At 39.8% G+C, this 21,753-nt stretch overlaps 1 protein-coding gene and 1 long non-coding RNA gene across 13 annotated transcripts in view; one reads left to right on the forward strand and one right to left on the reverse strand.

Annotated features, from left to right (window-relative positions):
* ANKS1B (ankyrin repeat and sterile alpha motif domain containing 1B) overlaps positions 1 to 21,753 on the reverse strand; it is a 1,280,047-nt gene that overhangs the window by 361,354 nt on the left and 896,940 nt on the right. The gene's annotated exons all lie outside the window — the stretch shown is intronic.
* On the forward strand, positions 1,127 to 12,769 carry LOC129009413 (uncharacterized). The gene is made up of 5 exons (XR_008492766.1): positions 1,127 to 1,388; positions 4,792 to 4,894; positions 5,138 to 5,254; positions 7,547 to 7,613; positions 12,281 to 12,769. It is a non-coding gene; the product is annotated as an uncharacterized LOC129009413 (long non-coding RNA).

Raw genomic sequence — 21,753 nt, forward strand, 5'->3', positions numbered from 1 at the left:
CATTCCCAGAGAGGCAGGGAGGATATTAAACGCCTTAAATGGTCTTTCCCAGCAGCTGAGTCTGAGCAGGGGGTGCGGCTGGGGTTGGGGTGGCACCTCTGTCCTACTCTTTTAGCTCCCACTGTGGTGCAGACCAAGTGTTGCAGGAGAGCTATCAGAAGAAGAACGTGCCAGAAGCGGAGATGAAAGGAAAACAGTTAGCAGCTGTCCTGTGTCCTTTTGTAATCACAAGCTGTGAAGCTGAAAAAAAAAAAGAAACTTCCTTGGGTAGGCTGTACATAATCTTGGCAGATATCTGAGTGTTGTTCTTCTGTCTAATATGCTGAACATTTCCCAGTGCCTCACAAGAGAAAAGTGAGACGGGGTTAGGTGAGTTTGGACACCTTGCTCCGAACAGGCAGGGAACATGGCGCCCTTGTACGTTCATCAAGCTCTTGCAAATGGCCTGTCACTGTAGATGCTGATGCAGAGCTCCAAAAGGAAGGGCTCCTCTGCAGGAGAAGCAAAGAGAATTTGCTGCTGGGTATTTCCAACACAGCCACATATAATGACACAGAAAGAAGTACCTAAAAAGATTACCAGCCATTAAGCACTCACTGTGTAGCAGGTACTTCACCTACCTTATTTATAAACCTTACAGCACTCTTGTAACATAGGTGGTATTATTTTCATCTTATAGAGGAGGAAACTGAGTCTCAGAGATGTGACACTATTGAGCCAAGTTCACAAGATAAGTATAGGATGGATCTGGGATCTGTGTTTTATTTGGTCAGACTGATGCTGATGCTTCCTTCACTATATAAAAAGAACCAAATATTTAGTAGGGGACATTTTCTGGATGCAGATTCTGGTCCATAGATATGTAACGTTGCCAAGAAGTTACTCCCATGACCCTATTTTCACACACACAGGCTTACATCTATATTGACAGACCATAGGGAGTGACTGCCAGAGTTTCTCCAACACATTGAATTTCACATAAATTATTTATCTTTTGAAAGGTCAACTGGTTAGTTCTCCTTCTAAACTACCTTAGTGTATTCCAGAACCAAACATGTTAATCAAAGTGACCCAGGGTGTTTGTGGTTAAAACACTAACTAACTTGCCATGTTTCCTGCTGCGAGGCAGGAAGCATCAGCATGGCATTAGGTTGTTGTGAGAGATTCAGCTCTTCTGCAGTGCCTTGTCAAACGACCTGACTGGTCAACTGGGAAAATGAAGTTCTCAGGGCCAACATCGTGTTTGGGTGTCTTTCTTTTAGGTCTGTATCAAAGCCAGATTTAAGAGGGAGGGTGTCTACAAATGAACGAAAGCAGAGGATGTCTGGGGACAAGCTAAGGACATTTGTGTCCCACACTGCATGTATTCTGAATCCAGAGAAAAGAGAGTGAGTTGCAGTCTCCTGAGAAGGCTATCCAGGCTAAGGAGGCTGTGATGGTGAAGGTGGATAATTTAGCCCTCTGGGAAGTGTAGACCTGTCAAAAAGGAGACTCATTAATTCATCAAAATATGGTTGTCTTCAAAGAACAGACATCCCCAGATTTAAGGATGATGGGGTCTCTTGACACTGAGAACTACGTTCAGAAATAGCCAAACAAGAGGAAAGGAGCAAAGAGGAAGAGAAAGGGAGGGAGGAAATGAGAGGAAGTGTTTATTCTTAAGGGTGAAGGTAGTGGTGAAGGGAGTAGAATTTCCCGATAAAATACAGAAATTCAAATTTAAGTGGCATCATGTATTTTTATTCACTTAATCTGGCAGCCTTAGAGAGGAGGTCACTGAAATCTGGAAATGAGCTGGCAGAGTCCAGTCCAGAGCTACCACTGAGGCAGGCATTGTAATTCACTCATGTATTTAGCATTTGTTTGTTCAATAAATATTTTTCGAGCATTTATTATGTGCCAGGCACTGGGCTGTGGTTGTGAGATACAATGAGATCAGGACAGACAAGGTCCCTCTACCTTTAGAATTTATAGTCTAGTGGGGAAAAAGGGAAACAACAGAATAAAAAAACAGATAAATAATTATTTAGCAAAGTTTTACTATATACCAAGCATTTACTGTATTAGTAGGGACTATTAAGCACTTTGTCTTGTTTGTTGTTCATGATAAATTCTGATGTTAGTATACACAATTATTATCCTTATTTACAGATAATAGACTAAGAATTGAAGGCACAGAAAAGCTGATAATTAGTCCAAGGTCACACAGCTAGTAAAACTGACATAAAGGGAATCAATGGAGTTCTAAAATTAAAAAAAAAAAAAATAACAAGGGAGATCTATGTTAGAAAGACTGGTGAGGAAAGTCTCTCTGAGAAAGTGACATGTAATTAAGACCTGAGAAGATTAGAAGGAGCAGCCTGACTGTGAGAAGAGCTGTTACATGGACATCCTAGGCAGAAATAACAGCAGGTGCAAAGGCACTGAGGTGAGGAAAAAGGTGAGGCATGTTTTAGGAACAAACAGAAGCCTACTAAGAATAAAATTTAGTGACTGAGGGGGACGAAGACCTGGGAGAGAAACGCAGGAAATAAAACAATACAGAGACTTGCAGACTCTGATAAGGACTTTGATTGTATTCCAAGTGCAATGGGAAACACTGAAGGAAATATACTAATTTGCGTCTTCAAATATACTCTAGATTCGGTGTGGAGAACGGATGGAGAAATTGGGAGGTATGGAAGTTGAGCTCAACAATCAAAATTGAAATAACAGCCTAGAAACATAAATAATCTAAAGGAAATGTGATGAAATATGACCTTTTGGGGGACTATGGGAATGGGTCTCAATGGGGGGTCAAGTCTCCAAGCCAGATGCATCTTTTATTTGAATCAAAGAGAAAAGTCATATGACAAAGATGAAAATCAGAATAGTCTTTGATAAAGGTTCTACGTGGATACAACTATGTAGTGGATACATAGTGGATACAACTATGAATAAAGATTTAGCAGTGCCCATGAAAATGAAAATGTTCAGACTCCATGGACCCAGCAATTCTGTTTCTTGGTCGTGGCAGACATTGCTGGGAGGCTGAGTCCTCTCCCTCTTACTACCTCCCACTGCAGAGGCTGGATAAGCTAAAGTTCTCAGCTTCCCTTTAAAGCAATGGTTGAACATGTGACAGAAGTTGTCATTGGGGAACTTCTGGAAAAGCTTTTGCTTTCCTAATGAAAAGGGAAAAATTCACCTGCTACCCTTCTGTGCCCATAAGAAAGGACTCTCCTCAGGATGAGTGGCTAAACTGTTCAGAGAAGGTGACAGCGATGGGCCCACAGTCCTTGGACCTCCAATGATAGATATCTCCATTGGATACCTGGAGGCAGGCAAGGATAGGCCATGGAAGGGTTAGTTCTGCATAAAGAAACGTTATTTAAAGCATCTAAGTTGCTCTGACTAGTGTATATCTGTCAGTGAAAATAATGATGGGGATGTGTACCATGGCATGTAATTAATAGAGGTTATAATGGAGGCAACAGGATGTTTACTATTTATTTTAGGCAGACAGGGGTATGATAACATAAAGAATAGCAGAGAAGGGATACTAGGAAGAATGAAAGTTATCAGATCCAAGTTGGGGTGTGTGTGTGTGTGTGTGTGTCAATTATAGCATTGCCTCTTCTCATTTTGACTTAACATTGTGAATTTCTCATAAAAAGATTACTTGAAGGAATTTCTTAACTCTGGATTTTGGTTTCTATTAAAAACTAAAACAGATGCAAAGTTACCAAAGTGCTCATGGGACTAACAGGTTCTAAATCTGGGAGTGGGTTTCAGCTTATAATTGAAGATGACAGGTATCCAGAGATTGTATAAAGTTATGGTTCTAAAGGAAGTACAGTTTTACATAAACTTGGTATTCTACAGGAAAAAATGTTACTCTTGAAATCCAAACACATTATAATCATAACAGGGCAGAAACAATAAGAACATTTAGGGTTATGTTAGGTTGGCCTTAGTGTGTAGCTCTTCCGTGAACTCTTGAGATGTCAGAGTTTTTGTCAGGTCCTTTGTAATCTGGAATGCCTTTGATGGGCAGTGAATGGCGATTATTGAAAGAGTTGACTGATAGAATATTCCTGACTTTTCCCCACGTTTATTTTTAGTTTTGGTTTTGGTCTTGAAGACATTTTTCTTAAGATGTCTTCAGGAAAAAAATACTTTTTCCACATTGAAAACTTTGTTTTTGCTTTTTCAAGTTTAAAATTCGGTGATGGGAAAACTTGCTCGCATCACAACAATGGGATTAAGTGTGAGGAGATGATCGCTGTGGGCAGACAGGCAGGAGGCTAACCCCACAGAGGGCTAAACTAAAAGCTGAGCAAGAGCTCCACTAAGAAGAGCTCTTTGAACTGTTCTGGGACTGGCTAGGGCCACTAATTGTCCTTGGGTTGAATATGAAGGGAAAATTTGTATCAGGCACACAAATATCCTTGTCCTTTGTACAGCATCTATATCATGAAGGATATTCTCAGTTTTTAACTCCATTTTCTTCACTGAATAATATTACTCAACCTGAAAGAAATACAGGGAAAAGAAAAGGAGGGACATGCATTCTCACAGTGAATGTAATTAAATGTCCTCCTGTCTAGTTTTTCAAGTTAAAGGTTCTGAGTTTTGTTTCCAGAATATTCAACTGGTACTAAAAGCATCATGAAGTCCCTCATATTTAATTAAATGGTGCATTATTAAAAGGGGGCACACTCTATCTAGGTTAAAGAGGTGATAAACAGCTACAGAATTTCATGTTTCTTTCTACTTGGTATTACATGTCTTGTTTCCTTTACTGGACAGCAAACTTCTTGGGAGAAAGGTTCATGCCTGAAGCATCTTTGCATCTCCCCTAACACCTGTTTGCTAAGTGTTGAATAAAATAAAAGCTTGAAAGAATGAATCTGTAAGTAAAAACATTAGCTTTTTAGATTTATTAAAAAACATTTAGTCTAAAGATCACTAAGTAAGTTTATAGGAAAAGCACTGAAAAGTTTGAGCTGGAAATTCTAATATGCAGGATGCCTGATGTGTTTTTCCCCCCAATTGAAAGAAAGATAAAGATGGAATTGCTGGTACACCATAACACCAAAATGTTCTTAATTTTTTTTTCAGTTTTGCAAATTCTCATGATTTGATTTTCATCCAGGACTGTCAGTTGAGACATCTGATAATCTAAAAGCATTCAGAGAATTAGGATCCCATATGGCTCGAAAATATTTCCTATCCGGCAGGAAAAAGAGAACATACCGTGAAAATAATACTGGTATATCCTTCAATTTACGTGTACAAGGAGCACACATAAGTTTAAATCATTATTCAAAGTATAATAATTATAATGAGCATAAGGATTGATTATAACAACCAAAATAAAAAGAATATACAGTTCTTCATAATCATGCGACATTATAAAAAATCAGAAGTATACTTCAAATCAATGATAGTAATAGAGTTGTGTTCGTCTAACAGAAGCAACAGTCATTAGAAATGAGCATGGATTAGGAGTCCTGGCTTATCACTAATTAACCGTATAAATCTGAAAAGGTAATTTAACTCCCTTAGGTCTTAATTTTCTCAACTGAGCCATGAAAGGGCTAGACCAGATGTTCCCTTCTAACACAACATCTGTTCTGGAGGTTCTAACAAGGACTACATCTACTCATACACTCCTATTGCCTGAAGAATAATTAATTCCTCTTGCTTTGGGGGAAATGTCATTTTCTTTGGGTAAGTGTTCAGTATTGAGAGGTGCACTTACATAATGGTGAGGGAGCAAGGAGACCTGGGCTTAGTCAGCTAATTTCACCAACAAAATTATTACTGTTACTAATAATAACAATAACGGCTATTCATTGAGAGTTAACTCAGGCCAGACACTATGCTTTAATCCTCTGAACAATTCTATAAAATAGATATCGCTATTATCATCCCCATTTTACAGATGAGAAAATGGAAGCATCAAGATTACTAGGAACTTGGCTGAGAACACACAGTAAGTAGCAGAGCTGCTGTAGAAATGAAGATGGGTGTTGGAAGCAGATTCCCCTCACCCCACTGGCTTCCCATAGCTTTGACAAGTGTCTTCTGCATGGAATTGCCTCAGAGATCTGATGGATGGAGTCTTTCTCTGCCAGCCCAGTCGTCTCCATGAACCTCCTTTCCTACAGTTTCTACCCAGGGATTGAGGATTATTACTAAAAAGAAAAGGAATTGAGTGCTCCTGGGTTCACCTCACAGCTCTGCACTTTAATAGCAGTGTGACTCAGGATCAGCAATCTTCTTTCTTTGTCTGTACAATGGGGATAACACTAATGCTTATCTTTTAAGGATATGGTGACATAATGTTTATGAAGTTGCTTTATAAACTCTAAAGTAAAATTGCTAAAAATAAAGCATGCCTGCTAGGAACTACTTTTTTTTTTTTTCTTAGAACATAGCACTGTAAATCTTCTAGTTTCATGTTGTTTTTGCTGGAAATAGTCTATTCTGAAAGAGGCAGCATGTGTGATGGCGGAAAAATTCAGGGTTTTTTTTTCCCCCTAGCTCTGCCATTTACTTAGCTTTGTGGCCTTGGGAAAGTCACTTGATCTGGCATCCCACAGGGTCCCATACTCTACGGGCCCTGCATTAGGGGTTTAATGTTCTGTGGTTGCTGTTTTGAAGTTCTTCCTAATTTTTTTCTTTGAGTTTGTGTGTTATAACTGAAGTCTGAAGGCACAACAGAGCATGCGCTGGGCTTGGCACCTTAGATCATGGGAGGTCTTGCTTCCTGCTGCATCTCCAGGATGGGTTCTGCCAGAGACCCTCTTCATTGGTCTCTCTATCTTTAGTCCTGCCCAACCTCCCTTTCTCTGTTGAGTCCTAAAATTGCTGCCATCCTTCACTCCTAGCAGGAGTCTGGGTGCTGGCAGAGGGAGGGTTTGGGTGGGTCACTCAAACCCACGGCACCTTGGGGCCGAGCATGGCATCGCCCATCCCTGCCCTAACAGGTAGCACCATACCAAATCAAATGGGTGACCAGCCAGAAGCTATCCCAATCCAGATATCAAGCATGTCCTGATGAAGAGATTTAAAAATCCTTGGAGGGGGGGGTCCCCTGTCTGCTATGGATGGAGGTAATGGGGCACTGGATAAAAGAGATGCCTGGTTAGATTTTCCAGGACCCTGCTCTATCCAGGACACTGTGGTAGTCAGGAGAGTGGTGGGTGCCTGGCAGTGGGGCACCTGTGCCCTGCACAGGAGGCACGGTCCAGGGTGCCTGCATGGGGCTGCACTCTCACTATAAGTGTCTTGTGCCTTGGAATGCACCTTTGGCTGGCTCCATGCCTGGAGCATTCTCCCTCCTTCTAACTGTCCTGGGCTTGGCCTGTATTTGTCTTTTTTGACCAGCTCAAGGCATCCTTTGGATAAAAACACAAAATATAAACTGGGGAATTTGATATTCCTTCATAGGAGTTAAATGCTTTAATATTTTCATCTAAAAGTAGCATTGCACAATATAAAAATGAATGACAAAATTCATGCTAATAACATAAAATTTTAATGTTTCTTTACACAGAACATTAAATAGTAAATAAAAAACACCACGACAAGTCTAAAGAGAGACCACAAAAGGAAGGAAAAAGGTTTGTACCTATTTTTAATGGCACTCTTTCCCTTGCCTTTTGAATAGGGGGCCCCACATTTTCATTTTGGACTGAGCTCCACACATTATGTAGCTGGCTGCGCTCCCAAGATGTAAGGTTTGCATAATCACCTGGTCCTTGCTTCACTTCACAGGTATATTTGCAGCAGCTCTGCTTGCACTTGGTAAGCTCAGTTAAACAACATAGTTGGACTGACTCAAGAATAGCTTACCATCCAATGATCTGTGGCTTTATCTTTACCTTTCCAAGTGGGTAGAAAAGGAGTAATGGGAGCCATTCCCTTGGAAACTACTGAGGTCATTTAACCCTAACAAGGATGATGCTTCACTAGATGTTAATTAGAGATCATTTCCATTTTTAGTTTTAGTTCTAGAGGTTGCCTTAAAAATTATGAGGGCAACAGGAAACACTGAACTTGCCTAGACTTCTGGGGCTTCTTTATTCATTCACTTATTCATTCACCCATTCAATCATTCCCTCCTTCACTCACACTATCATTTCACAACATTTACTGAAGTGCTACCATGCTGCCCACACTTTAAGTACTGAGAATTCAAAAGTGATTGAGGCAGTCTCTCTCCTAAAGAAGCTCAAAGTCACTGGGGGAGGGGTAAGGTGGAGGTGGGATCAGAAGGCACATAAAGAGATTATTTTTATTATTATTTTGAGGCAGAGTCTTACTATGTCACCCAGGCTGGAGTGCAGTGGCATGATCTTGGCTCACTGCAACCTCCACCTTCCGGGTTCCAGTGATTCTCCTGCCTCAGCCTCTCGAATAGCTGGGATTACAGGTACATGCCACCACGCCCAGCTAAGTTTTGTATTTTTAGTAAAGATTGGGTTTCGCCATGTTGGCCAGGCTGGTCTCAAACTCCTGACCTCAAATGATCCACCTGCCTCAGCCTCCTAAAGTGCTGGGATTACAGGCGTCAGCCACTGTGCCTGGTCAAAGAGATTATTTTTTTGATGCAGCACATACAATGATTATGGCTATACAGAGAAAAGATTCCTGAAGTACACAGCTTTGGATCAGGAAAGACATTTTGGGAAGGGGAACATCTCTGCTACCTGCTAAGTGATGAGGAAAAGTTAACCAGAATACAGACAACGGTGGAAGCAAGAGAGAGAAGGCACTGCATGGATCGGTTGCAACATGAACAAGGGCAATGAGAAAAGAAACGGTATAGTGAGAGTGAAAACCAGCAAGCAGTTTACAGTTAACCAGGTGGAAGAAACAGGGAGGGAGAGACCAGGTAGCCAGCCTTGTAAGTGATGATGTGAAGTGGGCTTCATCCTGTGGTTCTGGGCAGTTGGCAAGTTGTTTTATGCCTGGAAGGGAGGTGGCTGGATTTACAATGTAGAGAGCAAACTCCAGTGGCTATCTGAAGTGTGGATTTGAAGGGCTAAAACTGGAGGTTGGAAGCCCATTTAAAGAGCTCTTGCAGCCATAATACAAGAGACAATGAAGATCTGGACTAGGACCGCAGCAGCAGGAATGGTGATGTATTAAAGAAATACTACAGAGTCAAAACTGACTGGACTTGATTATTGATTAAATATAGGTATCGGTAGAAGACAAGTGTTAAGAATAACTGTCAGCACTCTTGTTTGGGTAACTGATGGTTAAGGAGTCAGGTGAGAAATAGACTTTCAGAGGAGGTAAAGGGTTTGGAGGTACAGTGTTTTGTTTTTGTTTTTGAGACAGAGGCTCACTCTGTTACCCAGGCTGGAGTGCAATGGCATGATCTCGGCTCACTGCAACCACCACCTCCCGGGTTCAAGCAATTCTTGTGCCTCAGCCTACTGAATAGCTGGGATTACAGATGTGAGCCACCATGCCCAGCTAATTTTTGTATTTTTAGTAAGGATAGGGTTCCCCCCATGTTGTCCAGGCTGGTCTTGAACCCCTGATCTCAGGTGATCCACCCACCTCAGCCTCCCAAGGTGCTGGGATTACAGGCGTGAGCCCCTGCGCTCAGCCTTGAAGTGCAGTGTTCTGTTTGGGACATGCTTAGGGGCCTATGGAACTGGAAAGAGGGGATGTTAGCAGACAGTGAGAGGAGGCTGAAGTTTGGGGAGAGGTTCAGGCTAATGTTGTAGATTTGGGGGATGATCAGGGCTGACGTGGTAGCTGTATGAAATGGATAAATGCAGCACTGAGAAGAATGGGGAAATGCCATGAGAGAAAGAAGGAAAAGATGAAGGTAATGAGGAAAAGAGGGAGAGTGTGTTGTCTCAGATGCCAAGAGGGTAACAAGTTTCATGAATAAGGATATGAACCAACTGTTAAATATGGCAGAGAAGTCTCAAAGGAAGTGGAAAAGGCCCTTTGGTTTGGTAAAATACAGCAGCTCATGAGGACCCCAGGAGGAGTCTTTCCGGGAGACTTTCCACTGTGGGTACAAAAGCCAGATTAGAGAATTGTGAGACAAAAGGGGTGGAGACAATGAATGTAGACGACTGTTTTGAGAAATCTGAATGAGTAAGGGAGGAGAAAATGTGCAGCACAGCTGGAGAAGGAACAGGATAACAGGAAGTTGCTTTGTTTTCTTCTTCTTTTTTTCACTCGTAAGAACAGGAGGTGACTGGGCGCACTGGGTCATGCCCGTAATCCCAGCTTTTTGGGAGGCTAAGGCAGGCAGATTGCTTGAGCCCATGAGTTCGAGAACAGCCTAGGCAACATAGGAAAACCCCATCTCTACAAAAAATAAAAAAGTTAGCTGGGCATGGTGGCATGCACCTGTAGTCCCGGCTACTCCGGGGGGTGATGTGGGAACATCATTTGATCCTGGGAGGCAGAGGTTGCAGTGAACTGTGATCATACCACTGCCCTCCAGGTTGGGTGACAGAGCAAGATGCTGTCTCAAAAAATAAAAAAATAAAAAGAATAGGAGACTCTTAGCTGGGCATGGTGGTTCACACTGTAGTCGTGGCCACTCGGGAGGCTGAGATGGGAGGGAAAATTTTTTGAGGTCAGGAGGTTGAAGCTGCAGTGAACTATGATCACATCACTGCACCCCAACCCGGGTGACTGATAGATATGTGTTTTGAAAAGATAACACTCAGAGCAGGTTGAAACCCTGTCTCTTAAAACAATAATTGAAAAAAAAAAAAGGAGACACTTATGCGAGTTTGCAGGCAGCAGGTAAAGCACTAGTGGAGAGGGAAGTTGGATCCGCAGGAGAGGGAAAGGAAAACTGCTGGAGGTAGGAGGGGTAGGCCTTGAGTGAGATAAAGGGCCTGGAAGAGGGAAGCAAGGATGGGTAAGGTGTAGAATCCTTACTCCCGAAGCCCTTCACTGCTGATACTTCTGCTATCCTTGGCATGTGACAATTCCTCAAGCTAAGGTCAATGCCACTATGTCAATTGCATAGCAATTCTCTTTCTTGGGGATTCCTATAAAAACTCCCTCATACCAATTCCCCAAGTCTCCAGTCTTACCTTGACACCCCTCAGTCTTACACAATTCCTTGCTATTTTGACTAGTTTGAGGTTACCCATCATGAACTCCTTCGACATCTCTCCTATCTTGTTTTATATACTCTTCTTGATCTCATTTTTTTCCTGCAATATTGAAAATTCTACTGATCTTTCAAGGTCCAACTCAACTGATATCCCTTATCTATGTCTCGCTTTCATCTTACATATACATTTTTAAATTACTTGCTGTCTTTTATGTTATCTTATAAGCTACTTTAAATACTTTTTAGAACAAGGAAGGGATTCAATCAACCTATCAATCATCATGATACCTTTTCTTATCTCATCTTCTTTTCATCTTCTTCATCTTTTTGACTCATTTTTATATCATTCCTCTATGAAACTATTAAACCCCTTAAGGGCAAGTAAATGTTTTTTGCACCTGCTCTAGTATGACAATACATTATACATAATACCTACCTACTATAATTAATAAATTGTAAGCTCCTGGAGGACAAGAATTTAGGAGCTAGCTAGCTAGATAGAGATGAATACATATGCCGAGATATATTTACATTCTTTCAAGTATACCAATTTAATCTAATACTTACTACATACTTGCTAGCAATTAGGGATATATAAAGATAAATAGAACAAAACACAGTCTCTGTCTTCCAAGGGTGCCAATCCAGTGTGGCAATCAGAGGATGAGAGGGCTTGAATGACATGCTGATAAAATTGGACTGTATTCTGCTAGGTTTCTTGCAGAACTTAGGGCAGAGGATATTAATAGATAAGTGTTTTGAAAAGATAATGCTCAGAGCAGGATGAAGGATGAATTTGAAAAGAATGAGATCGGGGGTAGGCAGATCTATGACGAGGCTTTTGCAATAGTGTAGATGACAGATAATAAAGATCAAGTGAGGGCAAGTTGGTTACAGATGAGATATTGAGTGTACATGCGTGTATGTGTATGTTGGGTGAGTGAGGTTGTGGTGCGGGAGAATAAGTGTCCAGAAGTTATTTGCTAATCTTACTTTTAAAAGACATTAAATGATAAACAGTAGTAATAACTATAGCTTATTACATATCGTGTAACACATTCCTCTAGATTGGCCTTAGGCAATATTGAGATCTGTTCCATTTCACCACTTAGGATCCTCTAGGCCCGATTTTGGCACTTTATTCTATATGATCAGCTATTTGCTCTTCTCTTATTACTTCAGGTCTCAAATTTTGATCATCCTATGAGACCATATATCTTTCAGAGCAAGACAATGTGAATAGGCATCGTTGCACTTGGTAGAGGGTTAGGCAAATAGTGGATGCCAAATAAATCCTTGTGGAATTGAATGGTATTACCTGGAGTTCCCGGAAGGTTGTACGTCCTCTTGCTCCTTGGCCTTTGGAACGTCCTTCTCTATACCTGGAATTCTTCTTCTCTCTCTTTACCTCCCCTGACTACTCTCTCTTTACCTTACTTTGACCTTCCTAGTTCTATTTATCACTTCCTCTGAGAGTTGTTGCTTGATGCCCCTGCACTGGGTTAGCAGCTTTTGCTAAGTAGTCCACAGAATCACCTACTAATGTGTTTCTCTGCCAGTTCTATAAAGACAGACTAGACTACCTTGTGGCAATTTGTTCAGTATTTTATCCCCAGGTTGAGCACAGCACCTGTCATACAGTAGACATTCAGTAAATATTTGTTAAATTAACATGGTTTTGTGGGGTTTTATTTGTAAATCTGAACATTTTGAAATTTGAATCTTCAAATAGCTGGACATAAAGTGCTAGATCCATCCAGAGGAAATAAATAATGGGAGACCATCCAGAAAAGTATTTTGTTCTTTATGCTATTAAATTCAGCAGAAATTAGTTATTATATTTTTTGAGGATTGTTATGCAATTAACACTCTGGAGAACACTAAGACAGTTCAGATTTCACCTTTCTATCCTGCCCCCCAAGAGCATGCAAAATATCTGCTTGGGTACCCATTTTTTCATGTGTACACACTAGCATTTTCAGTTGATAAGTTCCTGTGGGGCAGGAACAGTAAACATCTCAGAATTAGAAAGCAAAAGTGACAGCAAAAACACGACAACATCAGAAAGCCAGATTCTATGTCAGAAAGTCTTAGGGGGTGTAGCTTTAATGTTTTGCAGACAACCTAATGTCACAGGCAATACTAATTCCCTTGCTCTGGGGCATTTATTGAAAACAAAATTTTTTGGGAGGCCGAGGCGGGTGGATCACGAGGTCAGGAGATTGAGACCATCCTGGCTAACATGGTGAAACCCCATCTCTACTAAAAAATACAAAAAATTAGCCAGGCGTTGTGGCAGGTGCCTGTAGTCCCAGCTACTCGGGAGGCTGAGGCAGGAGAATAGCGTAAACCTGGGAGGCAGAGCTTGCAGTGAGTCGAGATGGTGCCACTGCACTCCAGCCTGGGCAACAAAGCGAGACTCTGTCTCAAAAAAACAAAAACAAAAACAAAATTTTACTTCCTACTGCCTGGTACCATATTATGCAGTAGAGACAGAGGGGTTAAGGAAATCAGGCATAATCCTTGTTCTCATGTAGTTTATAGTTAAGGAGTGAGAGAACTGCTGGTGACCTGATTTTGAAGAGGCTGATTCAGGTCAAGACCCAATTTTGAAGCTGGTGTCCAACAAGAAGAGTGGTTTCTAGGAATATAGCTCTGCACAAGCAAATACATATCCCTTAGACAGTCTGTGACATGGAGTGAGAAACCCTCCCTAACAGATCCTTTACTAGGGATCTCTGCAAGGGCTCAGATCTCTACTTCAATAGAAATGCTCATTGGTACTGAGGATGATTTTTTCCAAGAGGCACAAGGAGATCAATTACTACTGGCAGCCTAATTTGCAAGATAAAGAAATTTCCCATTATTCTAGTATCTTCACAACCACAGTCTACTTCGGCATCATCAGCCAACATCATGGCATAGTGGAAAAAAATTTGGAATAGCTAAAAAGTCACAGATTAGAAGTTCTCATAGCTGAGATGCTGCTATGTGCTTCTTGTTAAAATCCAGAGTTAGGACAAGGGTCAGAGGATTCTTGTCCTTCTACACTTGAGTGGCCTACAGCCATGTATTCTTCTAAATCATGTTTTGAATTTCGTCTTGAAAGATAATGTTTTAAGAGTGCTAAGCCTATATACTCATACAACAGAAATAATATGTGTGATAAAGTTGGGCAAGAAGTGCTTTTAAAGTTGTCGGCTTCTAAAGGTGTCTTTTTTTAAATGGGTACTTAATAGTTATACCTATTTATGGGATATATGTGATATCTTGATACAAGCGTACAAAGTGTAATGATCAAATCAGTATCCATCATCTCAAGCATTTATCATTTCTTTGTGTAAGGAACACTCCAGTTCTACTCTTTTCATCATTTTGGAATACACAAGAAATTGTTCATCATTGTTGCCTTATTGTGCTTCAAAAAAGTTGTCTTTTAGATTGTCTTAAAATTTGGTTACTAATTGATAACACTAGTCAGAATCATGATTTATATTCTGTAGGACATTTTTTTTTTCATTTAGCTTTCAGTTATAATACCTCACAGAATAATAAAGGCTGATAGGTTAAGTGTCTTCGTCCTGACCATCTTGAGAATAACGGTTGGAGCAAGAACTATGGTCCAGACGTCTGCTCTAGCTGCAATGTTTCCCCTCCCTACTCCATTACACCGAAATGATGGATGAATGATGGATGCTGCAGCAGAAGTAATTACAGTAAACTCAGGATATAAAAACAATTAATATAGTGAAAATATATAAATTAATAATAAATATAAAATCATGCATCTTTAATATTAAGATGTAATATAATTTATAGATTAATATAGTAAATACAGTAATAGCTAATGGACAATGACCCCATCACCCCACTTTTACACCTGCCTCTAAGAGCCGTTTCTTATTTTTGAAGGGGAGCAGCTACACCCTCACTCTTTGGGTTGCGGTGCTGTGTAGAAGTGATGAGAATGGGAAACTGATACACTCCTGCACAGAGAAGCCAATGTGAATGCCAAATGATTAATTAGAAAACTCCACTGTGCTGCCTCAGACTTATAAATGAAGTGCAAATTAAAATGTTAGATAGACATACTCAACAGCCTGTAACATCACAAGGACTGTCTTTGGGGTATCTATTTCTATAAAAAGAAAATCTGGCATTCCTTTTTGGAACATTAGACCAAAGTAGAGGATAATGAAAACAGAAATGCCTTATGCAGTCTTAATAATCTTTATACTCAGAGGATTCAGTGGAAACTAGTAACTATAAAAGATTAGCCTTGCATCAAGACCGAGCTATCCAGAAATCGCCCGGCTTGGGATGCAGATTCACTCACTTAAGTGAGTTGTAACACAGGCTCACTTGTAGGTTAGCCACAATTTTCTGGCAATTCAGTTCCTTCCTCTGTCAGGCTGCAATAATGAGATGAATTCCTGCAAGAAGTACTCCCAGAAAGACACAGGGAGGTCTGAGTAGATAAATAACACAGATATCTAGAGAACAGAAGTGCTAGACGAAGAGAGAAATAAACACATACAATAATTAAAACAAAGATTTTTTTAAACCATAGCGACATTACACTTATCTCAATCTTTAAAATCCAGGATATCTATATCTTTGTGTATTTCTCACTGAAACTTTCCCTGGGCCTCCCAGGAAGAACATAAAGAATAAAGAATAGGTTCATTTTCTCACAGATTAAGAGATGTGAGGCTCAAATGACCTTACCCTGGTAACATAGCTACATTACCGCAAGAGCAGCATCTTTAATCCCTATGATTCCTACCCTGGTCACTCTTTTCCAGTGAACCATTATAGTAGGTGATGATGCTGAAAGAGGTACAGAAGATTCAGCTTGTGAAGATAAGCCGAATGACAGAAAATGCACTTTGTGCAAACTTCCATGCAGTGATCACAATGCATTTTAGCCAGTGGTTCAGTTCTCTCTCTCTCCAACTAGACTATGTACCTTGAGGATAGAAACCATCTGTCCACCTAACGTCCCCAGTAGTCAGCACAGTAACTAACATATAGTAGTCAATTAATATTTGAAGAACATATAAATGAATGAATGAAAGCATGAATGGATCTGGAAAAGTTGCCATCAGGAATTGGGGCCCTGAAGAAAGAATGGGGTTCATAATAACATTCAGCAATCATAGTCACTGAATTGGGTACTAATATTAGTGAAAACAACAGATTAGAGACAGTAAAACCAATTATAAATAGATAAAGAAGGTAGTGTTTGTTCTGTTTTGTTTCATAAAAGATTGACAATTTTATTTATGGACACAGGATTTGAGCTAAAAAGAGAACAGATAAGAAGGTAGGTGACTAAAGAAATGGTTACCGAGAAAAAGTATGAAACAGCGTTTAGAACAGAGAAGAGGATACAGAGACAATTGTAAAGGTGTTTGACAGAAAAAGGGAAAAAGAGAAAAGAAAAAGCTTTCAGTAGGACACTTTATGGGCATAATAGGGTTCTTCTTCAGGGCATTTCAGAAGTTGAGAGAGCAAAGATGAGAACTCAAGAGACACGGAACGGACAAAAGAGAAAGGGAGGTGAGATACATGGTAATGACCACTCACAGGGAATGAGGAAGGGAAGTAAATGGCCTCAAAGAAGTCATAGCTGTCATTGAGCAGGAAATGCCTCCTGTCATGCAGGTGGAATTAAAGCTTAAATGTGAACTGATGGTCTATCTTCAGCTTCTTTCTCTTCTTACTCTGATACCTGCCCTCAAGGTTGCTCCCTGGCTAGCCAGGGAACTCACACTGAGCTGTAGAATGTTCCCAAGCTCTGGACCTTTCTGTATCGTTATTCAACTATCAGCATTTGCCCAGCTTCTGTCCTATTCTCTCAGGATGCCTGTTTTTATTAAATGACAAAGGAAGTTAATTGGTTCATCAAGTAAAGCAATTCCTATTGTGGGCTTAGCTGGCTACTAGTTACCTTGCCTATTACATATAACAGCAGTGAAATAAACGTAAAGGAATGAATGGGTGGGCTTTCATTATGTGCCAGGCCCTGAGCTAGATGCAGCGGAGTATGGCAGAACAGGACATGGGCTTTGGAGACAGACACACCCAAGACAGAAGTCTGGTCCATAATTTCCTAGCTATAAGCTTGAGGAAGTTATCTCCTAGGGTTCTTGGATTCTTCATCTGTAAGATATGAAGAATAATTTCTTCACTCTCAGTTTCCTCCTCTATGAAACGGAGATAATGTTGCCTACTTCGCAGGGTTCAAAATACATGTAAGTGATCATAATGTTATTTACTATTTATTCATTTATCCCCACTTTAAAAAGGAAAAGCTGAGGCACAGAGATGTAAGGTGTGACTAAGGTCACCCAGCTGGGAAATTCTAGAGCTGGCATTTAAATCTAGCATTTGTCTTCATGCACTTACCCAACACACCATGTCATCTTAACCAATACACTAAAGCATCATTAGATGTTTCCATCTACAGCCCCTTACAGTGGGGAAACACTTTGATATTCACCAATCTCATTTAACCCTCACAGCACCTCTGTGCAGTACTAACATCTTGCTTTAAGATGAGGAAAGGAAAGCTCAGAGAAGGTAACTGTGGCCAAAACTCAACATAGGCCCAGAGAAGGGAACACCAGCCAAAACTCAAAGAGCTAATTAGTGACAGAACTTGAAATTAGATGTAGGGTTTATGACCACAAATATAAACATAAGAAAGAGAGCCAACTCTGGGCCCAGAGTAGATGCCCACATCTTTACTAGTTATCTAGGTGGTATTTCTACATTGCTTTTAAAGTTCTCTGATAGCAAAGCTGAAACCTGGCTAGGTGTTGTCAGATAGACGAGAAACTGCAAGTGAAGGCGTGAGTTCAATGAGTGGATTTTAACTCCTAACTTCAGGAGTACTGGTCAATTATCCCTTACTGAGTGGTGCTATCAGCCCACGGTAAAATAAATTAGATTTTTAAGAAGGTGCAAAATTGCCACGATAAAATCAGATAAGCCTACTGCAGTTGGGAATAAATTCTATCATAGAAATACATCTTGCCTGATATCAAAGGAAGCCAAGAAACCATGCCAAGAGTTGGATGAAAACTGACATTTTCTGCTGTGGAGACAGAAGTGGTAGCACTGATTGGAGAATTATATTTTGAAGAATTCTAAAATATTTATCATCATTCTAGGTCATTTATTCATTTACCCTTTTAATGCTCATTTCTTTTGTGCCACTAGGTCGAGCTTAAAAGCAAAGAATGAAAATTCACTGTGTTTTTATATATTAATATGAAGCAGGAAGTTTCTCTATTGCTTGGTTTGAAAAATAAAAGCGTTTCTGAGAAATATTAGAACACTAAATGTTCTTTCAGAAACATGGCTTTTGTCATTAATAAGGTTGCTGGGTGTACCTGAGCGTGTTATGAATTTGTACTTTTTTTTGTTTGATAACTTCCTGTAACTTGAAGTATTTCAAGAAGGGAAAAAGCTGATAAAAACTATTAAAATTGCCATTGCTTCACTGTATTGATTACCCCATTATGTTTCTTTCTAGACTTGACTCAGGCATCTCCTTCTCCAGGATGCCTTTTCTGCTCTCCATTCTAATTAAGATGGCCTTCCTCTGTGCTCCAGGAGCATTTACACAAACCACTATCCATCACTGCCCTTATCACACTGCATCGAAGCTATCTGCCCACACATCTGTGCCCCCTGGCAGGCAATCTGGACAATAACCATGGCTTATATTCCACTTGGTGTCCTCAGCACCTGGCATGGAGCCCGAACTCAGCAAATTTTTACCAAAGAACACTGAATTTTAAAACCTGACTATAGAATGGCAGAATGCTCCTTCTGTCTCCACGAAATTCACTTTCAAGTTGAACAATTATATTAAAAATTCCATTTTCTAATGGTATCAGAGACCTGCAAAATTAAAGAAAAGCAAGTCTTATTTCCAGGTCAGAACTTATTTCCCAGGTCCTCACTATTTGGCTTATATAATATTAAAAGGTATTTTTAAGAGTATAATTTCTATTTCTCAGGCTTGAAGGATACTTTTGTTAGTGTCCTCATAGCTTTCTATTTTGGCTTTGCATCCAGAGAAATGAAAGAGGCTTGACTCAGCTGCCGCTTAATACTGCACAAGCCTGAGAGAGAAGACTATTATATAAGCTAATGTGTATTTTAAGGTTTTTTTTTTTTTTTCATAGCCAATACCTAAATGCCACCTTCCAACCTCATGAAAGTGCTGAACCCCAGTGTGTGGGAAAGCGAGGTCCCCTACACGGCTCTGTATTCCTTATAAGTATAAAAAATAAAAGCAGTTGATTAAGGGTTAGCAATTTTCTTTTCTTTCTTTACACGTACTTGTAATTCATTTAATGCAGGAAGTGGGCTGAGTTTTCTTGTTCTTTCCAATTCAACTGTCAGGGAGCTTTCTTGCCAGCCTGCTATGGTTACCATGGCAACAAGGCGATGGTGGCAGTAATATGATCTCATATGCCTTGTGTCAATAGCATCAGATCATCACGCTTGAGGATAATTTTGACAATAAGGTTTAGATATAGATTCAGGATATATTACCATTTGATTGATTTACCAGAAATACTGAGCAATTACAGCCCTAAACTTCTAATAAAAGCATGTTCACAAAGGTTAGCGTTTTTCCCTAGATGACATATTATATGGCATTCTGAAATTTGTAAATTGCTTTCATATATCTGCTTCAATTCTCATTAGGCAGGACAGATATAATCATCCCCATTTTACAGAAGAGGAAGTAAAGGCCTGTGCAATGTGCTGTGTAAGGTGGCAAATGCAATTCCACAGTGAAGCTGAAACTTCAACTTGGAGGCTTCTGGCATCAGAATCACACTTTCCTTACACCTGTGTTAAGAATTCACGGGTATTATCAAAATGTTCTTAGATGCATAAGTTAGACCCTGGAATGTCTGAATTAAAATAATGTAAATGTATCTGTGATAAATAACTACTAGTTTGATTATATTTTATATTTGGGTGATGCTTCATACATTTTATATCTCCCATTACACCTTTCTTTCCTAAGGCTTTTCTGATACTAGATGCACAAATAGATGCTTATCTCTTTCTCCCACTGATCAACATCTTGTCTTTTTTTTTGTTATTACTGACATTTATTTTTCCATTGTGAGCTCCTTGAAAGTAGGGATTATGTTATTCATTCTTGGAAGGTCCCTGATCCTGGCACAGTATGTATGGTGGATCTGTTATGTATCAGGTACTGTACATAATATGTACCAGGTACATAACAGATACACCATAAATGCTTGTTGCTTGTTAAATTGAACTCATCTGACACCCAAAAACCCCATGAGGTAAGTACAGCTGGCATTACGATCCACTATTTTAATAAAGTGGAAATAGAGGTCATGGATATATCATGGGCAATTTAATTCTTCCCACTCCTAGCCATGTGCTCTTTCCATGTCATCCTGTTTGCTTTGTTCTTTCATTGTTTCTCTTTCATTCACTAATTCATCAAACTTTTATTGGTTGCTCTTTCTATATCAAGCATTGCTACAGATAATGGGTTACAAAGATAAATAAGAGACAATCCTCAGCACCAAAGGGCTCACAGATAATGCAGATAATTTTCTGCCTAGGCAAGTAGTAAAATAAAACCTTATATGGAACTTCGAGTATGCATTATATTATTTCCCAACTTTATTGGCTCTTTAAAATGTATCTTGAGAATATGTTTCAAGTCCCTCTTTAATGCAGTGTTTTAGAACTGGATAAGCCTTGAGGCATTGCCAATATAGGGTGATACTAATTCTGCATCTTCATTTTTTTTCTTGGGCATAAAATCAGCATTTCCAACATCCCACAGAATCCCTAAACTTAACGTGTCCTAAATGAAACTCAGTATCTGACCTGAACGAATGGGAAGTGGCAGAAAGAGGCAGATGTTCAGGGTGAGATGCCAGACTCTGCCATTTGATATGACTTTGGGTCAGTTACACCATCTAGGGGTTTCTTCATTAGTATCTGGCACGAAACACAGTGTTCAAAATACTTCTTAAATGTATTAATTAATGAATGAGTTGTCAAAGAGGATGAAAAATGATAATATAAAATAGGGATACCTGAAGCAGTGTTAGCATTAGGAAGTACTCAATAAACATCTCTTAAAGAGTGGACTAAATTTATACAATTCAATTCCCCTTCCTGAAACATATTAAATTGCCAAGACAAAACTTCTAAATTATCTTTATGTCTCTTTCCACATCATAGAGTCAAGTTTATTTCACCTCTGCAATGTCTTGGACTTGTGCCTTTCTCTTCATCCAATAGCATGATTTGATCCAACCCCCACCCTTTCACTAGTAGACTCTCAGAGAAGGCCCTTGACTGAACTTCCTCTCTTTCCAGGGTCTCCCATTCCACCTTACTAGTGAAACTCTTATTTTTAAAGGACAACTAGGAGTGTATAACTCTTCTGGCCAGAGATTTTGTATTGATTTGTATATTCGAATTAAGAAACTTTTTAGAATGGCAATCAAGATCCTCTAAAAGGTGATCTTTAGTTATACCTATAGTCATTCCTTTCCGTATACTCTAGGTTTTAGCTTCCCCTACACACACTTTTGGGCTTTTAAGCTTTCTTCCTTTATTCCTAGTTA

The sequence above is a fragment of the Pongo pygmaeus genome, chromosome 10 (assembly GCF_028885625.2).
Source record: "Pongo pygmaeus isolate AG05252 chromosome 10, NHGRI_mPonPyg2-v2.0_pri, whole genome shotgun sequence".
In the NCBI taxonomy this organism is placed as follows: domain Eukaryota; kingdom Metazoa; phylum Chordata; class Mammalia; order Primates; family Hominidae; genus Pongo; species Pongo pygmaeus.